Below are 5969 nucleotides of genomic sequence, written 5' to 3'. Positions count from 1 at the left end.
TACCTTATTTTTCTTCACCGAAGGTTCCTCATGTATAATCATAATAATACCTGTCTCCTCAGTTTGTTACAAGGGGTAAATGAAATAAAACAACTGGCCCAGAGCAGGCATGCTGGCATTCCTGCCATTTCATTTTCTGCTTCGTCAGTGTGAGTCCACACACTCTACACACAAATACACACACATGCACACACAGGCTCCATCTTCGTCAAAGGCCTTAGGCTGTGTCTCCAGAACACCACAACTGGTTTTTTAAAAAATCCAGTCAACCAACTGCTCGACTTGATTCACAAAGGCAAACGTTAAAAAACACATGGCCATATTCCAGTTGTCCATTTCTATCTTCATTTTGGACTATGCATAAACAAATTAGTCACCTTAGACCCTTTTTTGAAACAAAGAGAGAGGGTAAGCCAGCAAAAAAAGTATGCATGTAATTTAGGTCACAGTGGTATTGATTGGTCAGTTCCTTTAACAGTGATTACACCTAAAAATATCAAACATGGAGATAACAAGGGCCAAAAAGGCTAAGCATCCTCTTGAATTCCCTGGCTGCTTCCCCTGACCTCACTTTACTAATTGCTTGTTAGCGATCATGCCAGATCTCTTGTCCATTCCATGATTCGTACCCTAAATTAGGGCACCATGACCTACAGCCAATCTTGGCTCTTCCAGAATGAACCTAAAAACATCTATCAAAAAAAATCATTCATGGAGGTCTTGTTGTGGCTCAGCAGGTTAAGAACCTGACTAGTGCCCTTGAGGATGCGGGTTTGATCCCTGGCCTCACTCAGGGGATTAAGGATCTGGCATTGCTACAAGCTGCAGTGTAGGTTACAGATGCAGCTGGGATCCAACACTGCTGTGGCTGTGGTGTAGGCCAGCAAGTACAGCTTTGAATCAACCCCTAGCCTGGGAACTTCCAAATGCAGCAGATGAGGCCCTGAAAAGGGGAAAAAAAAAAAAAAAAAAAAAAAAAAAAAAATTATTCAGGGAGTTCCCATCATGGCACAGTGGTTAACGAATCCGACTAGGAACCATGAGGTTGCGGGTTCGGTCCCTGCCCTTGCTCAGTGGGTTAACGATCCGGCGTTGCCGTGAGCTGTGGTATAGGTTGCAGACGCGGCTCGGATCCCTCGTTGCTGTGGCTCTGGTGTAGACCGGTGGCTGTAGCTCCAATTCGACCCCTAGCCTGGGAACCTCCATATGCCGCAGAAGCGGCCCAAAGAAATAGCAAAAAGACCAAAAAAAAAAACCAATCTGACTAGGAACCATGAGGTTGTGGGTCTGATCCCTGGCCTTGCTCAGTGAGTTAAGGATCTGGCATTGTCATGAGTTGTGGTGTAGGTTGCAGACGCGGCTCGGAACCCGCGTTGCTGTGGCTCTGGCGTAGGCCAGAGTCTACAGCTCCAATTCGACCCCTAGCCTGGGAACCTCCATACGCCACAGGAGCAGCCCTAGAAAAGGCAAAACGACCAAAAAAAAAAAAAAAAAAAAATTATTCATGGCACTCGTAAAAGATGGCAAAGCAGATTGTATTCAGGAGGGGGAATGCTGCTGAAATGGATTTGTATTAGGGCAGAGAGACAGGGCTCAACTCTGAGTGAAACAAGGAAAAGTGGACATGCATAGCCAAGGAGCAGCATGGGGATCAGTGGATGGAAAGTTACTAAGAGGGAATATCAGGGCCAGGTGTGGGTGGGGAGCATGTTCTGGCTGAACAGACCTAAGAGGATACTTGCTGAAGCCAGGCTAAGGTGATCAGACATCACCTGAAGATGGTGGAGGATGAGGAACCTGATCAGATGTCAGGTGTGACCACATATCTAGAGCAGGGGATTCTGACTAAATAGACTGAAGCAGGATTCTTGCTAAACTTGGACAATACAGAGATGAACATGGAAGCCCCAAAGTTAGAGGACCCCGAATAGGGTTCGCTCAAGGAGAGAATCTTTGTCACCCAGAGCAGCTCCGTGGTACAGATTCAAGACAAAACGAAGTTCCACCTTTATGTCAATAGAAAGGAAGCTGGAGAGCCAAGCTTAGCCTGAGGCTATCAGGGACCGGGGTGGGTAGCCTGAAGGAAAGGAAAGAGGCAGAAGGTCACAGTGGTGGCCTGCACCTAGATCAAGGGACAAATGCTACAAAATGACCCTTCAGCCCATAAGAAAAAAGCCACCCAAATCTCTTAGACACACAAAATACATGGTATAAGAAAGCTTTCCAAGGGGCCGGGCCTCCTGAGGCTGGAGTGAGCTTGGTTAGTTAAGTGGCTCCCATGTTTTTTGATGGATCCTGGATGAAAACCTCTGCATGCAGAGGGTGGACTTGTCTGCCCACAAGGGCATCTGTGTGAGGACAGCTTCCCCATTTGACCATGAAGTTCAAATCATATCCACCCAATAAAAGGGCTTCCAATGTGGCTGAACCTTAAAGGACCAGACTGGTTTTTCTCAACCAACAAAACTGCCTTCCATATAAAGTCCACATTGCTGGGGCTGACATGACCCACCCACACATAATGTCACCCATGGATCCCTTCCCTTATTGGATAATAATATCATTGACAATAATAGCAGCAATAGTCAACATTCATTGGGAGAGCCTGTCTTGTCACACATTTGTTCTAAGTTCTTTGTGAGAATTAGCTCATTTCACTCTCACAACCGTCATGTGAAATAGGCATCATTGTCCCCATTCTATAGATGAAGAAACTGAAGCCCAGAGAAATCAAGCGACTTGCCCATTATAACAACCAAACAGGGCAGCACTGGGGTCTGAACTCGGTGCCAGATGCCGGAGCCTCCCAACCACAATGCAGCCCTTCCTTGGTCACCAGCTCCCCTGTCCGCAAATCTTTCCACGATGACTGTAAATTTAGGTCACACAGTAAAGAGAGGTCAGCAGGCCCTCGATGACTCACATCTGGAATGCAGACCCATGTTTTCAAAATGCCTTCACACCACTTTCTCCGCTAGTCCTTATGGCTGGGTCTTCGTGGTTGGTCACCCTGGCCTTTCAGCGAGTGTTGTGGCCTGGGCTCTGTGGGATGCCTGGTTTACAGACAAGCCTAGGCTTTATTCTGTTTCACGGGGCGGCTTCTTACAGCCCGTGAGGGCGACACAGGCTTGGCATCTGGGAGAACATTTCTGGGGAAAACAGCCTTGTCAGTGTGCAGGTCCTCGTTTAAATCCCAGAGCCTAGTTTTTAAGACACACATCTGCAGTGGGCCTATGTCTTGTGATAGATGAAAACAGAAATGGTTTTCCGTTGTATCTGTATTAGATTTGACCTACCATCGAAACAGCAAAGAAAGAGTGGAAAATTAAAGGTGATTTGATATTAGCCTCCTATTCATATTAGAAAAAGTAACTGCTCTTGCGGTTTTCCTCACAGAGGTGTCTTTATTCATTTGACATGCCTTTAATAACTAATTCTGGTTGTCTGGTTGCCAAGAAAGATTTCCTACGGGCAGACTTGAAAGTGACTCGGAACTCTTTGCATGCCCGGCTTCAAATGATCCCAGAACAGCAAACATTCAGCTTCCCTCCAGACTTCTGGAGTGTGGGAATAACATGAAAGAATGAACAAGAATCATTCTGCAGCCTGCATACCCTCAGAATGGAGCAGGCTGGCAGGGGCTGTGGCTGGGTCTCTGTGGACCAGGCAAAGTGAGATTTGAAGTAATCTCATGAATTTGATCCATGGAGTCCACCAAACCCAATGAGGTATTTCAAGAAAACAAACCTACTCTGGGGCCGGGATGATCCAGGTCAGTCATATGCAGACTGAGTTTTCCTCAGCCTATGTAGACCTGGAGTGGGTAGAGAAAGACAAATCGCCACGATTACTCTCAGAGGGTCACCAGCAAAGAGTACACACTATGCATCTGTATGAATATTCATACAGTGATTAGTTATTCATTTACATATGTCAGGCTAAGTGGGTGATACACATAATCTCCTCTAAACATCAGAACAACCACCATCCTACCTGTGAGGTGGCTGTTTCCATTTTACAGATGTGAAAACTGAGCCTCTGAGAGGTCGAATCACCTGCCCAGGACACACAGTTTGGGAAGCAGAGATCAGCTAGTTGTTCCTCAAGCATTTCCCATTTTCTCCTGGACCCACAGCAAGGTGCCATCTCCGGGCTCCCTTGAGGGTAGATGTAGCCAGACGATGCAATTCTGACCAGCAGAAAGTGGGTAGAAGTGACATTAGTCTGGCACATAAAACTTGCCCTTACACAATCTCTCTTCTGACCCATGGCTGAATGAGAGGATGCTGAGGACCTCAGGAAAGGTACACTCTGAATGCAGAAGACTCTGGATCCTCAGTAACTGCTTTGAGCAGAGCCCCTTCCTCATGCTCTTCCTGTAGGCGACAGTGACGTGAGCAGGCAGTCATCTACGGCATTAAACCACTGAAATTTGGTGATTGCTGTTTCCAGCAGAAAGCCTAAACTCCAGGACTCCCGTGTCCATGCTCTTGGCCTCTTCCTTGTCTGGAACGGCACTAGGTCTGATCAACTTAGCAACCCCGACATTAGGACCCTCTAACTTTTTTTGAGTCTCATCCTTCTTCCTGCTCATCTCAGGCCTGAGATGGTGATTTCTTAGCTTTCCACATTCCTTTCTATGGAGACACATTCCTGGTTTTTGAGAATGTGATCAAAGCTACTCTATTTCTTGCTTAATCCCTCCCCATGTGGGGCTCTGGACCTCTGACGATCTGTGATCTCTCCTCTCCCACATGAACATATCAAATCAGTCACTAGTATCTCTTCCACCCTTGCCCAGCCCTCCCCTTCTCAGCCACTGCTCTGTTCTCACCTTGTATAATCATAATATCCTCCAAACTATCTCTTCCCCCCGCTTCCCATTGTCCTGTTGCCTCCCAAAAGGATCTTCCTAAAATAGATCTGGTCCCAGCATCCCCTGAATTATATTTGCCCATGTGAAGTTATCAATGATAAAAATACAAATGCCTTTTTCTTTCTTTTTTTTTTTTTTTGCTTTTTAGGGCCACACCTGCAGCATATGGAAGTTCCCAGGCTAGTCGTCAAATTGGAGTTACAGCTGCCAGCCACAGCCACAGCCATGGATCAGACTCGAAACCTCATGGTTTCTAGTTGGAGTCATTTCCACTGCACCACCACAGGAACTTCTAAAAAAAAAAAAAAGAAAGCAAATGCTTTTGATCAAGCAATCCCATGTCTATGAGTTTACCAGATAAATGCAAAGTGATTTATATACAGGATATTAACTGCATCATTTTTTGAAGTAGCAAAAGACTGGACACACCAAATGCCCATCAGTGGAGTCTTAATAAATAAACTATGGGGAGTTCCCCTTGTGGCGAAGCGGAAATGAACCCCACTAGCATCCATGAGGATGAGGGTTCAATTCCTGGCCTCCATCAGTGGGTTAAGAAGCCAGTGTTGCCGTGAGCTGTAGTGTAAGGTCGAAGATGCGGCTCAGATCCAGCATTGTTGTGGCTGTGGTGTAAGCCGGCAGCTACAGCTCTGATTCAACCCCTAGCCTGGGAACATCCATATACCACCAGTGTGGCCCTAAAAAGACAAAAAAAAAAAAAATAAAACAAAATAAATTAACAAATTAAAAAATAATAATAAACTATGGGACAAAATGAGTTTTGCCTAAAAATCTCCAAGGTCTCTGGTTAAGTATGATAGGCAAGCTACAGCTACATGTATACATGCTAAAAATATGTGCGTTTTTAAAAGTATTGAGGAAGGCGTTCCCATCGTGGCACAGCAGAAAAGAATCTGACTAGGAACCATAAGGATCCTGCCCTCCCTCAGTGGGTTAAGGATCTGGCATTGCCATGAGCTATGGTGTAGGTCAAAGACGAGGCTCGGATTCTGTGTTGCTGTGGCTGTGGCCTAGGCTGGCAGCTGTAGCTCTGATTTGACCCCCTAGCCTGGGAACCTCCATATGCATCAGG

At 46.0% G+C, this 5969-nt stretch overlaps 1 long non-coding RNA gene across 1 annotated transcript; it reads right to left on the bottom strand.

The window, feature by feature from the left end:
- On the bottom strand, positions 3379-5054 carry LOC110260026. Its single transcript, XR_002342753.1, has 2 exons — positions 3752-5054; positions 3379-3557 (listed from the first exon to the last, which is right to left on the bottom strand). It is a non-coding gene; the product is annotated as an uncharacterized LOC110260026 (long non-coding RNA).

This window comes from Sus scrofa, chromosome 3 (assembly GCF_000003025.6).
Source record: "Sus scrofa isolate TJ Tabasco breed Duroc chromosome 3, Sscrofa11.1, whole genome shotgun sequence".
In the NCBI taxonomy this organism is placed as follows: domain Eukaryota; kingdom Metazoa; phylum Chordata; class Mammalia; order Artiodactyla; family Suidae; genus Sus; species Sus scrofa.
This window is presented reverse-complemented; position numbering and strand designations above follow the sequence as displayed.